The sequence below is a fragment of the Elephantulus edwardii genome, unplaced genomic scaffold (genome assembly GCF_000299155.1).
Source record: "Elephantulus edwardii isolate Elephantulus edwardi_28Jun2011 unplaced genomic scaffold, EleEdw1.0 scaffold00103, whole genome shotgun sequence".
In the NCBI taxonomy this organism is placed as follows: domain Eukaryota; kingdom Metazoa; phylum Chordata; class Mammalia; order Macroscelidea; family Macroscelididae; genus Elephantulus; species Elephantulus edwardii.
The window spans coordinates 4,816,445-4,836,605 of NW_006399853.1; the positions used below are offsets into that span (position 1 = coordinate 4,816,445).

A 20,161-nucleotide genomic window follows, 5' to 3' on the forward strand; every position below is an offset into this window, starting at 1 on the left:
AAAAAAAATAATAAATGCAACTAAACCACCATAAAAAAACCAAAACAAATAAGCAATAATACTTTAACTATCAAGTTGATAAAATCACAAAAATTAATTGCTAGCTAGCATTCAGCATTATTAATTAGACCAGGCTAACTATTGATCTGAAACATAGTAGGAAAATATCCCAATGTGATGGGTCATAATTTGCTAAAGGGAGTTTGGGAAGCAGAGTTTGTTTGCTGGCTACATCAAGCAAACACAATGGGTGTTCTCTTTGTCAGGGAAGAAGGGGAGTTTGGATATTAGGGACGTAAAGAACATTCTATTTTTGTTTAATAGATGCAGTATCCTCTTAAAACGCTCTTGGGCGATTAACTGTAAGTGTATGAAAGCACTCTTTGATCTCTTCTATTAATTTTATTTCTTCAGTGTGAGTGCCTCAGTTTGTTGAATTTAATCTGTCTCGTTGTAGTGCTAGAGTGTCTGTGTCAGTCACTTCTTGCCTCTCAGCTCTGCACCTGCTCTTTTTGATACCTGACTTTGGGCAGTGTGAGCTGGGCCTTTGCAAACCACTTTTCTGCTGTGCTGGTCTGTGCCATTTGGAGTTGGTTGAGGAGTTATGAAGGTGACAGAGCAAAGAAAGGACTTGGCCCTCCCTCCTCCTCTGAAAGCCGCTCAAGATCTCTTCACCAGCAGCCACAGCCCCTCTCCCAGTGAAGCCATGTGCTGTTGTCATGCTCTTACAGAGCCAGTCTCATCAGGCCTCATCTTTGAGAGACTACGGCAGAATCTGGGCCCAGGCCCTTGAGTCCTTGAGTCCTCACTCTAAGTCTCTACATTATAATAACTCTAACCTCTTTCATTTGTTCCTCTAGCTCTAAAAGTAGCTGCCTCCTTGTAGTGTTTCCTTATTGTTATTAGCTGCTGAAGAGCCAATTTCTATACATAGCAACCTGGTTTCTAAACACAGAAACACGGCAATGTAGAACTGCCCTATGGGGGTTTCTAGATCAACAACCTGTGTTAGGTGGATGGCACAGCCTTGCTTGCTGAAAGTGAGGAGGACTTGAGGTACTTGCTGCAGAAGGTCAAGGACTATAGTCTTCAATATGGACTGTATCTAAACCTCAAGAAAATAAACATTTTCACCATTGGGCCAACAGGCAACATCATGATAGATAGAGAAAGGATTGCTGTGATCGGTAATTTCATACTAACTTGGATCCATGATTGAAACCCTTGAACCAGCAGTCAGGAGATGCGCAGCACTGGGAAAGTCTGCTGGTAGGGTCCTCCCCAAAATCCTGAAGAGCGATCATGTACATTTAAAAACTAATGTGTGCCTGAGTCAGGCTATGATTTTCCCAATCACCTGTTAGGAGTTTAAGAATTGGAAAATGAATAAGGATGAGAGAAAAAGAATCAGTGCTTTTAAGTTGTGGTATTGAAGGAGAGTACAGACTACTCCATGGAACAAACAGATAATGTCTCAGAAAAGATGTGACCAGAGTGCTCCTTGGTGGCAAGGATAGCAAAGCTTTGTCTCATGTATCTTGAGCGTGTATTAGTAGAGCTATTCCTTGCAAAGGGACATCCTGCTTGGAAAGATAGAGCATCGGTGAAGGAGAGAAAGATGCACAATGACACGGATTAATACAGTGACTACCACAGTGAGCTCAATTGTACTGGGGACAGTGCAGGATAGGACAGTGGTCAGATCTGTTGTTCATAGTGTCGTCATGAGTCGTACATGACTCAATGGTACGTAACAAAAACAACAACCACGAAAACCACCGCCACCACCACAGTCTGATAACTGGGTTTCTGTTGTAGACTGAGTGGGTTTGACCTGCTAACAATTTAGTTAACAGCCACGTACTTATTAACCATTGAGTCTCCAATTCGCTTGAAGTCTGCATTTAAAATTACCCTAAGAATTTGGTCTTTGTCCTTGATTTCTGGGTGGTTACTTTTAAAACCTTGGAATTTTCTGAGTAATTGAAATGCCTTCTTTAGCTGTAGGACACACATGAGAGTTTGTTCTAGTGAGATGCGGTTGGGTGGGGGCGGACCCAAAGACTCACCAAACGATTCTGATTGTTTACTCAGCGGTTAAGTTCTTGGCTGTTATTGATGTTTGAACCCACTAGCTGCTCAGCTGGAGATAGATGAGTCAGTCCACTTCCACACAGTCCTACGGTTGGGTAGACTTTATGTCTTAGGAGAATACGTGTCAGTGGACACCTTACGGTGCAGTTCCACTCTGTCCGATAAGGGTCCCATGAATTGGGATCCACTCAGCAATGGGGCTGATTTTTAGAAGGAATATGGGTTAATTCATGCAATCCTGCCAATGTAATGAGGTTCTAACAAAAGTTCCAGGCCAGGAAGCTCTGGGGTTGGTTGGTTGGTAATAGATTTTGATGATATGTCCCAAGTACAAGAGACAAAATCTTGTCATCCTTGTTTCTTTTTTTTTTAAATTTTATTTTATTAATTTTAATGAACATTTACAGAGATTTTGGATTTCCATTCATTCATTGTTACACTATCTTCTCTACCCCCCAGTTCGTTTCTCTCTTTTTTTTTGCCCCTTGAAAGTCTGTTTTAATTGTCTCATTGCCACAGCGCTTGCCGAAACCAGTTCTGATTAATCTCCTTTGTCAGTGTGTCTTTTGCCATTCCCTATCACTCCTCCCTGAGAGAGATTTCACCCTGATTCATAAAGAAAAGGGGATGGCATATTCTCTTATCTACCTCCTGCTGAAAAGGGACACTGTGGGTTTCAGGGTGAAGATCTTCTCTCACTACTCTAAAGGGCCCCTCATCTTTATTTCTAAGGAGGTTTCTGGTTACACTTTTTTCAAAACAGGTTTGATTCTTCCTCTGCCACTCCATGGTCTATTTCTTAACAATACCACAACTCCCAGCATCAATTATTCTTCTATCTTCCTTTTTCATTGTCTAACTTTCACATGAAAAGATAATGACTTGGCTCAGGCATACCTTAGTCTTTAAAGCGACATCCTTGCTCTTCAGCACTTTAAAAGTCCACGGTAGCAGACTTTCTAATTGCAATCAATATGCTGTTTGATTTCTGGACTGCTACTTCTATTGATTGTGAATTCAAGTAAAAGGAAATCCTTGACAATGTCCATCTTTTATCTATTTCTCATGAAGTTATTTACTGGCCCAGTTGGGAGGATTTTAGTTGTCTTTGTGTTGAGGAGTGAGCCAGACTAAAGTCTATAGTCTTTGAGACTTATCAGTAAGCTCTTCAAATCTTTTTTATTTTCTGCAAGCAATGTTGTGCCATCTGCATATGGAAGGCTGATGAGTTTTAGTCCAATTCTGATGTTACCCTGCCTGCTACATTCCCCTTGATATGATCCAGATTCTTGGATTTTACTCAACATATAGCTTAAACAAGTATAGTGAAATGATACTGCCTCAATGCATATATGTCCTGATTTAAAAATATCCAGATTCCCTTTCTCTTTTTGAATGAGTGCTTCTTTGTCTACATACAAGTGCCGCACAAGCGTAATTAAGTCTGATTCATAGCGACCCTATACGAGAAAGTGGAAATACCCAATAGTGTTTCATAGGTTGTAGGAGTTACAGATGCAGATTGAAAGGTCTTTTCAGATTACCAGTTTCTAACTGCCAACTTTGTCATTAGCAATACCCTACAGATTTATTCCTTTTTTTTTAAACAAAAAAATTCCTATCTCAGAGGGGTTTGAATTTGAGTGTAGAGAGTCTTGGTTTGCACTTTTTTTCTTTTTAAAAAAAATTTTTAATTTATTTTATGTGTGTACCATCAAATCAGATCTAACTGGTACAGGAGGAGATTGCTCCTCCTTCTTCAGCAGAGCATCTGGTGGATTTGAACCACGCACCTCTGGGATTGCAGTGCAGTTTCCTGCCACTAGTTGGTTTGCTCTTTTAATCTACTCTTTTATATTATCTCTGCTACCTGTCCAGTTTCTAAAAATGGGTTTTATTTTTTTATTAAAAAACCACTAACACCACTACCATCAGCAGAAAACAGATTCTCCCAAAGATAGTGTTACTTTCCTTATAACATGTTAATCACTCAGGGATGTAAACTTTTAATACTGCAGGAGGAAACATAGTCATTATAATTCATGAAATCTCCAGAGGCAACACATTGCAACTTAATTTATCTTATGATGTTTTATTAATTTCATAATTGCATGGATAAATAATTTTTGAAAATGGAATGGTAATTATGATTATCATATCAGTAAAAACATTATAGAAATCATTTGAATGGAATCATTGAATTACATGGTGACAAGAATTTACTGTATATTTAAAGCTTTCACTAACCTTTTGTTGTTATGTGCCATCGAGTCGCCTGCAACTCATAGAGACCCTTTGTACAACAGCCCTAAACTCTGCTTTGTCCTGTGCCAATCTCATTGTCTCTGACACACCTACCTCCATTACCCCAATCACTGAATTTAATCCACCTCATAGAGGGTCTTCCTCTCCTGCACTGTCCCTTCACTCTCCCAATTATGATGTCCCTCTCCAAGGACTGGTCCCTCCTTGCAACATGTCCAAAGTATGTCAGATAAAGCTTCAGAATCTTTGCCTCTAAGAAGCAGCCTGGTTTTACCTCTCCAGGATATCTTTTAATGATTGAACTACAAATCCCTAGGGATTGTCACAGCACTGCAGGAAAGAAAAAACCAAAAACAAAACCAACTCCCTAAATTTCAAGATGTAGAGTGAAGGAGATGTTGGCAAATACATGTGTCTATTATGTGGATAGCTAAAGTTCACCAAGCACAGAGGATTCTATGTGAATAAAATGTATTACTTCCAGTCAATGTTTATTGAATTCCTACTGTAGTCTTCAACATGGATTCAAGTTCAACATCAAGAAGATAAAGATTCTTAACACTGGACCAATTGGCAGCACCATGATGGATGGGGAAGAGATTGAAGTTGTTAACAGTTACAGCTCACTCAGCTCCTCATTCAACACTCTTGGCATCAGCAATCAGAAAATCAAAAGATGAATTGCGTTTGGTAAATCTACTTTCAGGGATCTTTCCAGAGTACGGAGAAGCAATGATGTCAGTCTGGAGTCTAAGAACCTAGGCCATGGTCTTTGCAATTACTTGCTATGCATGAGACAGCTGGATAGTGACTAAGGATGACAGAAGAATTGATGCCTTTCAGTTGTGGTGCTGAAGAAGAGTCTGGAACATAACATGGACCACCAAGAAAACAAATAGGTCTGTTTTGGAAAGGGTGAAACCAAGTTTCTCCTTGGAGGCTAGGGTTTTGAAGCTCCGTCTCACGTAATTTGGGCATTTGGCCAGGAGGGACTGATCCTTGGAGGAAGATAGCATGTTCAGAAGAGTGGAGAGACAGCTCAGTAGAGGAAAACCCCGAATGAGATGGATTGATACAGTGACAAGGGCAATGGAGGTTGTTGTTTGAGAATCAGTAAGACTGGCTCAGGACAGGACAGGCTTCAGAGTTGTTGTACATAGAGTTGCTATGAGTCACCGGTGACTTGACAGCACATAATAACAGCAATAACAACTGCATTTCAGGGATTATTCTAGTACTGTGGATACAATGGATAAACAAAATAGATGTAGTCAATGCTTTCACTTTCGTCTCGTGTTTGTATTTATTCTCTAGTGGAAAGAGGAAGCATAGAGCTGTATAGATAGGCAATTAGCATATGTTATTGTTGTTAAGTGCTGTCAAATTGTAGGCCACTCATAGCAACCCTATGAACAGGAGACCTGGACACTTGTATAACTTTCATCCTTTCTCCAGGTTCATAGGGTATGTTGTTGTTGTTAAGTGCTGTCGAGTCACAGGCTACTCATAGAGACCCTGTGAAGGAGAATCCTCGACACTTGAGTGCCTTTCCTCCTCTCTCCAGGTTCAAAGGGTTTCCGGAGGCAGGCTATTATGGAAGTGGATGCCACTCCTCCTTCCAAGCTTGTTTTCATTGGGGAGCTCCACCCCACTCTCTGTCCGCTTTGGGTAACCAGCCATTAATGCATTTGACACATCAGTATCACAGCATTCAGCCTCACAGCAACCACAAGTGACCGCTATACAGCAACTTGTACACCAGGGCTATACGACCTAGAGGAATGTCTGAACAAAAGCAATGAAAGACAGGCCTGAGGGCTGCGGATTAAAAGTCACCCACCTTTGGCTTGGTAGCATCACTTTCTGTCCACTGGGCCAACTGAGGATCTCTTTCTATGCTGTTGTTGTGTTGTTAAGTGCCATCAAGTCGTAGGTGACTCATAGCGATCCTATGAACAAGAGACCTGGACACTTGTATAACTTTTCTCCTTTCCCCAGGTTCATAGGGTATAGTGGGCCAAATAAAACACAACACTACAAGACAAAACCAAAATCAGTTGCTGGCTGCTCAGTTTCAGTGCATGGAGTCCCCATGTATCATAGAGTAGAAAAGCTCCATAGAATTGTCCTGGCTATAATCTTTAAGGAAGCTGACTTCCATTCCTTGCTTCTGCAGTCCCACAGGGTGGATTCAAACCACCAAATCTAGTTACTCTGTTAATGATTGAGTGTAAACCATTTGTGCTACCTAGGGACATTGTGCCAAGTAATATTGAAAACTAGTGTCATAGCAACCCTCCCTCGGGATGCTGAAGCTATAATTCTATGCCTGAGCCAACTGCCCATTTTTCTCACTCACACCAGCTGATGGATTGGAACATCTGACCTTTCAGTCGGCAGTAAAACATGTAATAAACAGTATCATATGCTGAGGAACTTCCAAAGATGTGGAAGCAGGTAAGTACACAGACTTCAGGAATCCTTGTGGTTGTTAGTATCAAAGAACAGTGAACATGAAGAGCTGACAGAACTGATGAACAATTGTGAAGGCAGAGAGCAGAGGCATCCTCTCTTTCCTCCTGGCTCTTGTGTTTGCTGTGGCCTTTGCCAGGGGCCCTACAGCAGTTATTTTAGGTGGTGCGCCATGTAGAATACCAGAGTGTCTGTCCTCATACCCCCTGTAGTGGTTTGAATGTTGTTGTTAAGTGCTGTCAAGTCAAGTACGACCCGTAGTGAACCTGTGAACAGCAGATCTGAATCCTGTCCTGTCCTGTGCCATCCTCATCCTCTCTAATACACTTGAGCCCACTGTTACAGTTGCTGTGAGAATCCATCTCTTTTGGGGTCTTCCTCTCTTTCACTGACCCTCTACTTTGCCAAGCATGATATCCCTTTCCAAAGAATAGCCTCTTCTAGCAATACGTCCAAAATAAGAGAGACAAAGCTTTGCCATCCTTGCCTCTGAGGAGACTCTGACACAGAGCTTAGAAAAAGCTCACCTTTTCCAAGACATACATGTTTGTCTTTTTGACAGTCCTCTCTTCTACAACGCCACGACTCAAAGGCATCAATTCTTCTCCTGTCATCCTGAGTCATTACCTAGCTCTCAGATGCTTAGCAAGTGATTGAGAAGACTATGGTTTGAATCAGGCACACATTAATCTTCAAATGACATAATTTCAAATCACTTCAAATGAGATCATTCAGAATTCTGGAGAAGTCCTTGACAATGGCCTTGACAAGCCCAATACCCATCCTTAGCTCCTGGCTGCTGGTACCAAGGGTGTTGATTTTGGATCCAAGTAATATGAAGTTGTTGACAACTCCAATCCTTTCTCCATCTATCATGATGTTCAGTCTAATGGGAAGGAATTTTCACTGTTATATGACTTTGCTCCACGCACTTATCACTAAGACGCTGGCTTATATATGCTTTTCTTTTTGTGATAACAGGTAAAGAGAACAAATGGATACACACAGGGCTTTTGAAAAGCAAAGTTCAGAAGGAATGTGAGCACATGATTACTTCTGCCTCATTTATCTGACAGAAGCAAGTCTTACAAGACATAGCTAAAGGCGAATGCAAGGGAGAAATGTGCCCACACAATGGGAAGTTACTGCAAGTTCTTATGAGAAAGAGCATGGATACCAGAAGGAGTAAATAAGATAGACTGATAATATACTTTACCACACAAAGACTGTCTAGTTATCCATCAAATTCTTTCTGCTGCTTCTTGGAGCACACAACTAAGCTTTATTTCCTTGCCTCTTCTTAAAGATTGAATGAAAAGATCCAAAAGATGTGTTGAAATTCTAATCTTTATACAATAACATTTTGAAATAAATAAGGATTTTCTTTTGTGTCAATGAGGACATTCTCAAGTAGGGTGAATCCCAACTCTTATCACACATGAACTACAAAAAGACAAAAGTGGAGATGATCTTAGTTTTCCAGTGCTGCTGTAACAGAAATACTACGAGTAGATAACTTTAAGCAACAGAAATTTATTCTCTCATTTGAAGTTTGGGAAGTTGGAAGTCTGAATTCAGGGCTGGATCAAGGTGGAAGGCTTTTTCTTTGTTGATTCTGCTGAAGTTTCTTGCCTCTTTTCAACATCTGTGGGTCCAAATGACTCTTGGAGTTCTCTATGTGTCATGGACAAATACAAGCCCACCCCCCCCCCTTGTTTAGGGAAGACAGATGTTATGTGAGGATTATTTACAAGCCAAGGATCACTCATGACTATTGACAAGAGGGACCCTCATTTATATTATCTTTCATATTTATGAGAGAATATATTTCTGTTCTTCTAAGTCACTAATTTCTACTTTTGTTATTGCATTGTTGTTGTTGAGTACCATCAGGTCTGAACCAACCCATAGATGACCCTTCAGTAGATTTTCAGGGGCAGTTAATTTCATGGGAAGAGATTGCCCATCCTTCTCCTGTTGAGCAGCAGGTAAACTCGAACCATGTCCCTTTGGGATTGCAGTGCAGTTCTTACCACTAGGCCACCAGAGCTCCCTTCCGAAATAATAAATTTATTATTTTACAATTTAGGAGTTTAGTAGTGCAAATTCAGAATGCAGACAGTAGGTAAAGGTTTTCTCTGTCTGTATCTCCTGGTTTACTAGTGAAGGAATCTGGGTCCACTTCTACTTCTTTCTTGTTGGTACTATTTGCTTCTCTCTCCTTTTATCTCTTGTAGGAAAAACAGGTGACACAGACGTCAGGGAAAATTTTCTAACACTGAATCAAATCTGTGAGTTGATATAAATATTTCACCTCATTCTATTCCTGACAACTGATTGGCTGACCTCACTGGATCTCATCATGGGAGATGATTACATCATTACATAACTGCCTCATTAACTTTATAGAGGTTAGAGTTTGTAGTGTATGGGATAGTTACACAATACTGAGACTCTTGGTCTATCCAAGTGGATGCCTGTTTTTTTTTTTTTTGGACATCTTTAACTCTTGACAAGCATGCACTAGATACTGTCAATTTATATATACATCTTAATTTAATTGTCAGAAAGATCCCAAGAGAAGATTGATGCGGCCCCATTTATAGAAGAGAAAATTGGCACAACTGGCCCAAGATGGCAAAAGATTTATACAGTCTGACCCTCCCAGCTGAGGTCTTCAGAGTGCTCTCTGCAAACAACTAACTCATAGTTCTGAAAGTTGATTAGTATTTTTCTGCACACTGGTGGGAATCACCAATAACCTTGCCATGGTTTGTCTTCCTTTTTAAATTAAAATAAACTGTACTGATTTGTAGTAAGGGAGCTCTGGTAGCCTAGTGGATAGGAATGGGTGGTTTGAATCCATCAGTTATTCCATGGAATAAAGCTGGTCAATCTCCTCACATGATTTACAGTCTCTGAAAACTCACAAAAGGGTCAGCTCTGAGTCAGTTCTGGCTTGAAGGCAATGAGAGAGTTTGGCTGCGAAAGTAGACACACATCTTCCCAATTTCTTGAAATACTTCAGGCCTATGGAAAAAAACCTACATTCTTATGTTATCCATTCACAGAGCCTCAGAGGTAACATTTATTAGGATCAGGCATTTTCATCTATATTTCATAGGAATGGGACTACGATATTCAGCATGAGCACATCAAAAGACTGATTGTAACTGGGAGCCGGAGAATGCCAGTCTCACTTCTCTAGAGCGAGAAAGGAGGCGTTCGCAGCGCCTGCCGTGTGGCAGAGAGTGATGTGCCGTAGCAGAATACGAAAACCACATGAAGAAATCAGTCATTGGGTCACCTGGAAGCACTTCTATTTCTGACTCTATTTGTCTCTGGGCTGCAGTTGTATCCTTTTTGCTCCCCTGTTGTCTAAGAAGCACATGAGTATCCATTTGAACAAGTTCTGCAGCAAGTACTTAGATTTCCCAGAGCTAACCCAATCCATTATCATCAATACTGAGTCATAGTCACCCCGTATGGTAGAGTAGAACTGCCTCATAGAGATTCCAAGGCTGTAAATTTTCATGGAAGCAGATTGCCTCATCTTTATCCTGTAGGAAGTGGCTGGTGGCTTTGAACTACCAATGTCTTGTTTAGCACCCAATACTTAATCTATGATTTCACTGAGGCTCCTATTTAGATTTGAGAGTGTTCAGAATTGTAGTAGGTATTTGTGACCTAATTGGATATTTTTGTTGTGGTAGAAGTACAGATATACACCATTGACAAGAAATGTGTTCTTCATGCAGTTTCACTGTCACCTTCCCTGAATTTATCTATCATTCTTAATCAACTTTTAAGTCTAGGTCTCTTACATTAGTTGGAGATGTCTTCCATGAAGAAATACAAGTTCTCAATTCACATTAGTGACACACTGTCAATTTCTGTGGGTTTTTCCCCCCAGGATTGAAAAAAAATGCATTACAACACATATGCTCACAAAGCACACCGTCAGATTTCCACTCCACATTTCACTGCTTTGAATGAATAGATGTGCTTCCCCATTCGGACTTGCTTAGTATCACGAAATAAGTAATTGGAAAAAGAAGAGAAGAGAAATCTCAGGCATGCAGAACATTTTGCTACTTTAAATGTACATTTTTAGCATTTTATCCAGTCACTGGGCTTTGAAAGAAGGAAAGAAAGAAAAAAAAAAACCCACACAAAAACGCAGGGTTATTCCATTATTACTCTGTAACGTTACATCGACAGATTGTGGTTTAAAGAAAAGGTTTGCATCTTGACACCTGAAGACTTCCTCTGCAACTATAAGTAGTCTCATTTATTCAGATGCAACTAAAAAGACAAACTCTAAGACAGGAGAAAACCAAACCCCAGTCCTTTTTTTACGACTCTTTTTTGTGTGGGTTTGCAGTGCAGCAAGGGACTCTCGGCATTTATAACAATCCTGTGTTCCTACTGGTTCCTGGCCATTTTTCCTACTATCTCCCCCAACAGTGTCCTAGTTTACCACTGTTTGCAGACAAACCATGACATCAATTCTTTTTACTAACATATAAAATGGCTGTTTGGGCAAAGCTCTGTAGAACAAAAGATAAGAGAGAAAAAAAGATGGGTCTAGGGAAGGGGCATGAAGACAGTGATGATTCAGTGGCAGAATACTCACCTTCTGTGCAGGAGACCTGGGTTCAATTCCCAGCCGATGCAAGTCTTGTACAATGCCCTCTATTTATATGCTGTCGTAATACCAACTAGAAACCTCTGATGGCCTAGTGGTAAGCAGTTGTGCTACCAATTCAAAGGTGTTGTTGTTGTTGTTAAGGGCCGTCGAGTCGCAGGCGACTCATAGCGACCCTATGAAGGAGAGTCCTTGACGCTTGGGTGCCTTTCATCCTCTCTCCAAGTTCATAGGGTTTCCGGAGGCAAGCTATTATGGAAGTGGATGCCACTCCTCCTTCCACGCTTGTTCAATTGGGGAGCTCCACCCCACTCTCTGTCCGCATTGGGTAGCTGGAATTCACCAGCTGCTCTGAGGAAGAAAGATGGGCAGTCTCCTCTCATGTCATGTGATTCATAGACTCTGAAAGCCTGCTGGAAGTTCAGCTGTGAGTGGCTGGGGATAATGATAACACCACCACAATGTAGAAATGGCTTCAGTGGAGCCTCCAACTTAAGATGTACTAGGAAGAAAGGCCTGGAGATCCACTTCTAAAACAGTCAGTCAATGAAGGCCTCTGGATCATAGTCATCTGATACCTCACGGGAGTGACACAGGACTGGGGTTTCCTTCTGTTGTGCGTGTGTTGACCAGGAGTTGAGTCTGACGTCATGACAGCTAACAACAATAGGAAGCAAGAGAGGTGAGGAAGAGGGGCAACGATGGACCGGTGGCTCGAGAAAAGGGAGTGGAATAGGAAGGAGGATGCTGACAAGTCAGCAAAGAGGATGCTGGGACAGGAGCATGAAACAGGTGCCGCTGGTCCTAGTAGAAAAAAGTTCCTAGTGTGGGAGACTGAGTGATAGGAAATTGTGCTGCCCATGCAAAGATCATGGTTCGAATCCACCAGCTGCTGCACAGAAGAAAGTTGGGCAATCTCTTTCCTTGTGATTTACTGCCTGTGAAAACCTGCTGGAGGGTCAGTTATGGGCTGGTTCTGGCATGATGGTATACAACAACAACAATGACAACAACAACACATTTTGGAGGAAGATAAGAGTAACCTAGAGTACAACTGGCTCTGGAAAACACAGAAGCCATGAGCAAGGCAGTTCTATGCAGTCAGAGAGGAGGCCTCGGACCGCGTGGTTGTTTGAGTTGACGGGAAGGAAGTGAATCCATGTGGACCCTGTGTAAGAAGAGACACAAAGGCTGGAGAAATTTCTTCAGTCTGGGGTGGTGAGGAACCCATAGCTGCTTTGGTTGGACAAGCTTGTCCACGGGGTGGGGCAACTTCTTCTCGAAAGGAAGCCTCTTTGCCCTGAGGTCACTGCGCTCCATGCAAAGGCCACACAGAAGAAATGCTTCCTGGGTGAGAAAGCAGTAGCAGGAAGTGTCTGGGGAGGATTCTCTGGTGGAAAAATTATCCATATGGGAGAAGCCACCATCATGCTGTTTACTATTAGCTCAAGAGCAGTCAACGGCCCACTGTCACATGGGAGAATTTGAGTCCTCCCACAGATGTTTTAGCCAGAAGGCCGGTGAATTTATCTCCTTCATTTTAAGCTGATAGGGCTTGCCAAGTGACTGACATAAAATTGAGCGGCCCTGGGGACAGAGAAATGAATTTATATTGACCTTAGCCGAGAACCCAGAACCAAGTTTAAACAGCAGCCGGATCGAAGCTATGTTTCCGTTCTGTGTGGAGGAACACATCACGCTGGATGGTGGAAGAGGAGCTGTTCGGGTACCTATCCTTTCCCCCACCCCATCTGTATCCATGCCTGCATGGTATTCTACAGACCCCCCTGGCTTGCATGGACATCACTTAGAACGAAGAGATTCAGAATGCTGAGAACATGATTACAGACCCCAGCCTGGGGGAGACGGGACAATCTGCGTATGACCTTGGATGTACCATAACAATGCATATTCCTAGGCCTCAGCTAAAACCTGCTAGCAATTTCTGGGGTGGACTTCCTCCTCTTCTTCTTGTTCATTGCCTCCAAATCGAGGATGACTCATAGCAACCCTATGAACAAAAGGACTGAAGCTTTTGGGGATGGGCTTAAGAACATGCTACTTACATCCAGTCCATGAGGTAACTCTTAACTGCTCTAACATTCAACAAACAGTTTTCTGTTGGACTCTGGAAATAGTTACACTTCACAAACAAGTTTAACACATCTTTGATTGGTGCCAGTACTGCATTGATGGCTGTTACTCCCATAAACCCAAACCAGCCCCGTCAGTGAGGGGTCACTTCCGCCTGGTAGTGATTTCATTGGACAGAGCAGAACTGTATGTAAATCTTTACGGAAGCAGATCGCTGCCTCTTCCTCCCATGGAACGGTTTAATAGGTTTAAACTGCCAACCTTTCAGGTACCACTTTAACCATTGTGCCACCAGGGCTCACAGTGTCGAAAGGCCAGCTTCCTCAGTTCTCATTTCCAGTTTAACTCCTCCGTGGACCTTATCACGCCTGGCAACTTGTGTGTAGATTTGTTCATTGTCTATTTCCCCTCTTTGGAACACAAGTTTCATCAGATCAGAGCCTCTGCTCATTTTATGAACTCCTGTATCTCCCCCCGGGCAGTTAAACTGCCTCTGAAAACCCACTGGAGGGTTAGCTATGAGTCGATTCAGACTCCACAATGCACAACAGCACCATGTCTCGTCTGGGCCACACCTGCTATTGTGTGTGTGTCATCAAGTTGATTCTGGCTCATAACAACACTATATGACAAAGCAGAACTGCTCCACAAGGAACTGAACTGCAATCCCGAAGGCACATGGTTCAAATCCACCAGCTGCTCCCGAGGAGGATGGGCAATCTCTTCCCATGCAGTTGATGGCCTCTGAAAACCTGCTGGAGGGTCAGCAGGTTTCTGGGTTGGTTCTGACTCCATGGTACACGACAGACAACAATCTTCATAGGCAAGTTCATGATAGATGAGGAAGAGACTCTCTACGATCAACACACTTGGTGCCAGCAGTCATGAGATCAGAAGATGTATTGAATTGGGCAAGTCCGCTCCCAGGGAGCTCTCCAAAGTACTGAGGAACAGTGATGTCACCTGCTTGCTGTTGTGTGCTGTTGAGTCAAAACAGACTCCTAGGTGACTCTCCAGCATATTTCCAGAGGCTACACATTACAGTGAAGGAGACTTCCATTTTTCTTCCATTCGGCAGCTGGTGGGCTTGAACGCCTTTGAGTTGGTAGTACAACTCCCTACCCACCTGGCTGCCAGAGTTCCTTTTGTAACCTAATATTTCCTGTAAAAAAACCCTCAGCTCTGGTAGCTGGATGCATTGCAGTTGTGCTCCTAATCTAATGGTCAGTGGTTCAAACTCACCAGCTCCTCTGTGGGAGACAGAGGATAGTGTTCTGTCGCCTGGAATTGACTTGATGTCAGTGAGATGGGGTGTGTGTGTGTGTGTTTCCTACTTCTCTAATAAACCTCATATTTGTGTTGTTTGTGAGTTATGTTTGGTCAGTGAAATAAGTTATTGTAACCAGCGCCGAAGTTGAGAGTGTTATGGAAGGGACAGCTTGCGTCAGAATTAATAAAAAAGATAGGAGGGTAGAGACTGTGAACTCTGAGTTTTAGGAATCAGCCTTGCATTGTTGATCTAGATTCTCTCTCCTCCCCCATCTGAAGTTAGGGAAGGTCAGATGTGCCTGCCTGCGAGTCATATGTACAGCCCCAGAGGGAGGAGACTAGCGGCTAAGGTTATTGCAACAGTGCAAGTGAGTGTTAATAAAAGCAGAGCCTGTGAGAATGGCAGCAGAAACAGAAATTAGGAGGCTGCTTTGATTAATGTTGCAAAGGCAAAGAACAAACAGATACATCTAGGAGAAAGCGCAGCCAAGGATGCTCCTTGGAGACAAAGATGACCAAGCTTCATCTCACATACTTTGGGCATGTTGTTGGGAGGGACCATTCTTCAGAAAGGGATATCATACTTGGAAAGGACAACACAAAAGAGGAGGAGCCTCTGTGGAAAGGATTGATACAGTGCTGCAGCAAAGAGCTTCAGTAGGTCATATAGCATAGGACAGGGTTCAGATCTGTTGTTCATTGGGTCTTTATGAGTTGTACTTGACTCAACAGCACTTAACAAAACCAACAGCAATGAAAGTGCTATCTAAGAGGAAAGGGGCAAGGCAAGGGATGCTTTTGAAAACGTGAGCCTTGAAGCACTGGGAGAAAGAACAGATTCTATTGCCAGGAACATGAAATCCAGAGGCAGAAACAGTAAGTTTGGGAAGAAAAAAAAAAGGTGATTTCAGACATTAGCCAACTGAGATGACAGTATTGCCGTGGTATTTCCCAGGGGGATCTGGTGTCTAGTCTGTTGGGAATTGTACTGTGTGTCTCCTCATCTCTGACACACGTGAGTCCATTGTTAAAGTCACAATGTCAGTCTATCTCATTGAGGGTCTTCCTCTCTTTTGCTGCCCCTCCACACAGTAGTCCAGAAGACACTAATTCATTCACATGTGTCCATCATCCCAGAATGTTACATTTGAAAAACTGCAGTTTCCATAAATAACGTGAAAACAGTAGAGCTTGGCTCTGCTTGACGAAGTAGATATTCTTAAACACACACATACTCACATTTTTAATTAAGGAAGGAAAATACTTTCAAAGAGAAGTCAATTTGAAAAGGCAGCAAAGTATTAAAAGCAAATACTAAAAACTAATTTACAATTTTAAAAAGGGTTTGCACATTAAATGAGTGAAACAAAAATGAGAATTTTTGCTGTGACAATCAAACTGAAAGGAAGCAGGAAGCATTTCAGGTGATAAAATGAGAATCGATTAAGTCTTATGGTCTGTTTTCCAAAGAAGTAATAATGTGAATGTTGACATGGTCATAGTTCAGGGCTGACCACATGCTGCTTCTAGAAACTCTCCAAGAAACACCTAGAAACAGCTAGACTTCTGTCTTCCCTCAGTGACCATCTTCCTCCTCTAAGTAAGCTCCTGCGTGATCTGCATCCATCCTTCCCTTTCAGTGTTTCTTCTCGGGACCCAGATTCACCGCTGACTCATCGTTTCCATTATCATCTGGATAAAGACATTTCCAAAATCAACATAGGTGCCCGAGTTTTTCCCTGTGCTAGAGCCCTACATGCTAATCTCCCTGGTGAGAAACATCACTCAAACTCAAACCTCATTGCTGTGTGTCAGAACCAACACGTAGCTGACTCCCCACTGAGGTTCTGAGGCTATAAACGGCATAGGAGGAGACCGCCCATCTCTCTCCTGAGAATTTGCATGTGGAGTTAAACTGTACTGTTTTCAAGTTATTTGTGAAAACTACAACCCCTCCCCTACATTTTTCAAATTTAGTGTTCTTGGATGATGGACACATATGAATGAATTAGTGTTTTCTAGACTACTCTATAGGGAGCTCTGGAAGCCTGTTGGTAAGAATCTTCTAACGTAGTTAGAATCCACCAGCTGTTAGAACCACCATGGGAGAAAGATGGGCAGTCTCCTCCCGTGTGTTTACTTCCTCTGAAAGCCTGTTGGAGGGTCAGCTATGAGTTGGTTCCAACTTGTTGGCATACAACAACAACAGACTACTAAATGGATGGCCGGCAAAAGAGAGGGAGACCCTTAACAAGATGGATTGACACAGAGACTGTTGTTTTGCTGTTATGTGCTGTTGAGTCACCTGTGACTCATAGTGACCCTATGTACAACAGCCCTAACTCCTGCTCGTTCCTGTGCCAGTTTCACTGCCTCTGACACACCTACCTCCATTACCCCAGTCACTGAATCAATCCAACTCATAGAGGGATTCCTCTCCTGCGCTGTCCCTCCACCCTCCCAATAAGGACATCTCTCTCCAAGGACTGGTCCCTCCTTGCAACATGTCCAAAGTACGTTAGATGAAGCCTCAGAATCCTTGCCTCCAAGAAGCAACCCAGTTTAACCCTCTCTAGGATGAAGCTGTTCTCTTAGCAGTCCATGGCATATTCAAGACTCTTTTTTTAACACCACAGCTCAAAGGCATTAATTCTCCTTCTATCATCCCTAGTCATTGTCTAGCTCTCTGATGCATAGCAAGTGATTGCAAAGACCATGGCCTGCATCAGGCACACCTTAGTCTCCAGATGAACATCGTTGCTCTTCAGTACTTTGGAGAGGTCTGCAATAATGACTGGACCAAAGGATAATAGGGTCATTATGAGTCATAATTGACTCTAGGCACCTAACCATCCATCTTCCAAGGTTAAATCTTTTTGAGAGGAAACTGCCCATCTTTATTCCACAGGGCATTTGGTGAGTTAGAATTATGAACCTTTCAGGGGAGCTCGGTGGCTTAGTGGTAAGGAATTACACTGCTGACCCAAAGGTGTGTGGTTCAAATAGACCAGCTGGTCTGTGTGAGAAAGATGGACAGTCTCCTCCTGTGTGATGTACTGCCTCTGAAAACCTGCTGGAGGCTCAGCTCTGAGTCAGTTCCAACTTGATGGCACACAACAACAACAACAACAACAATAACAGCAACAGCAACAGTAGCAACAACATCAGTGACAGCGACAACAGCCTGACACACAACAACAACAAGCAGCATGACACACTGTGTATTATACGCCAGACCACCTCCTGAAACGCAAGAGGGGGAAAATAGTTTGATTGGTAATAAGTGAGGGAAAAAGGGGGAAAGAGTAGGCTTTTTTCCTAAAATGCCAGAATGAGGAAGAAGATATTAAAAGCTAAATCTGAGGCTGCAAGGAAGTTGTAGACATTTTACCTTGGTTTATGACAACTGTAAAGAAGAAGTTTGGAAAGAAACAAATATGTTGAACGTTTGACAAGATTCGATCAGTTTTGACAGATTTATTCATAAAATGGAGAAAAGACTGGCAAATACAGCACATTATTACATGAGTGATACACAGAAGGTATGAAACAAATTTCATTTTTTTCTGTATTAAAAACCCAGTGATGTTAGAGTCTTTATAAAGGGCATGTAGGGTAGACTGAAGGTCTCCTGCTCTGATAGGTTTGTAATAATGATAAATTCAAGTTAATGTTGAGCATGGTGTGAAATATGTTTGGTCAGTGGAGAAAAAAATTGGAAAAGACTGTAAATAGATCGATCCAAATGAAATCTCTGCATAAATGAATTTTACCATTAAATGACTAGCAAAAAAGTGCTCACAGAAAGAAAATGAAAAAAAAAAAATAGATTTTGGGCATCCATTCAGGGGGACCAAGAGGTGAGGAGGAGGGTTGGAGAGGAGAACTAGGCGGGAAGGACCCTGAGGCTCTTTCTTTGACATAAAAGAGGAGAGAATGGCAGGTACGGCCTGTGAATTTCAGTGAGGAGAGCATTCAGGGACCTCTGTGAGTTGACCTTGATCTTCTCAGGAATGGAGAGGAAGCAAGGTCATTGCTCCTTGCTGTGATGCGGGAGAGACTGCAGGTTTAAGCACGGCCAGTGGTGTCACTAGGGGTTGAGGGTGAGGGTGGATTGTAGCTTCTGACATTGTCACAAGGAGTGACACCAAGTGATTCCAGGGTCTGTGATGGAGGTAAGGGCAGGTGGTGTGCTGATGTTGCTGGAGGAGAAACAGCCAAGGAAGTGTTGTCATCGGGATTGGTGACATCCATCACCCAGCGCAGGAACTCCCTGCCACCATCACCTCCTCCTGTCCTCTGGTCAGAGTGTGGGCTGTTGTGTCATGTGTCACAGCACCGGCCACTGGGGAGAAAGAAGGGTCTTTGCCTGGCCAGAAGACAGAAACATTGGGGAACTGGAAGGGCGGGACTGGGAGAAGTCTGGTCACAAGATGCAGAGCTTGACCCTTTGTATGGATGGCAGTGGAAAGAGGGTGCAAGAAGAGAGCTGGTGATAGGATGAAATTGTTGTGGCCATTGGAGTGGAGGGAACAGAGGAGGGAACAGCATGAGTTATGACGTGTGGTTACAGTCACAATGACACCACTGAGATGGGGAAAGGTTTGTAATGAAGGCAGTGAGATGTGTCACAGGGAGCCTTAAGGGTAAATTGAATATAACCCTGGTGTTTCTCAAAAGAAAGGGAGAAGGGAGAGGCAATGAGCTGTGGTGGGAGTGGGCGGTAAGCCCAGGGCTCTGTTACCATCAGGGGATTGGTAGCTGCCTGGAGTCCTCCCTTCCCTCTTACTCGGCAAGGTGGCTTCTTTCTGACCCACACCACCCTCAGCTCTCTCAGCATTCCTGGGCTCTGAGAGGGATCTGATGTTACTTCTTTTCCCAGGACCCACGTTTTCCTGCAATAAGCACCTTCTTGGTTATAATCACCAATATCTGGATTGTTGATTTGGTTGTGGCTTTACATACAATCAATCTGTGGATATCATCTTGGAAACAAAACCTAGGAAATAAAGAAAAGGAAGACAGTCTGTCTCAATCACATACTCCTATCAGAAAGCTTCAGGATTATTATCACAAATGCTGAGGCCATTTCTGCTATCACTTGGGAGGGGGATGAGAAGCATTTGGAGGGACAGTGCCTTCGGGAGGAGAAGGTGGATTGTTGAACCCCTCATTTCCTTTTGCTCCAATGCGGTGGTGATTGCTAAGGAGTAATTTTTTCACAGAGTCACTTTGTCCTTGGACCATGTTCCCACTCACCTCCATATTTCTCTTTTTGTTGTTGTTGTTGAGTACCATAGAATCAGAATAGATTCATAG

General features: G+C 42.7%; 1 pseudogene; it reads left to right on the forward strand.

Moving 5' to 3' along the window:
- The first annotated feature begins 12,180 nt into the window (after positions 1 to 12,180).
- LOC102859847 overlaps positions 12,181 to 20,161 on the forward strand; it is a 137,721-nt pseudogene continuing 129,740 nt past the window's right edge.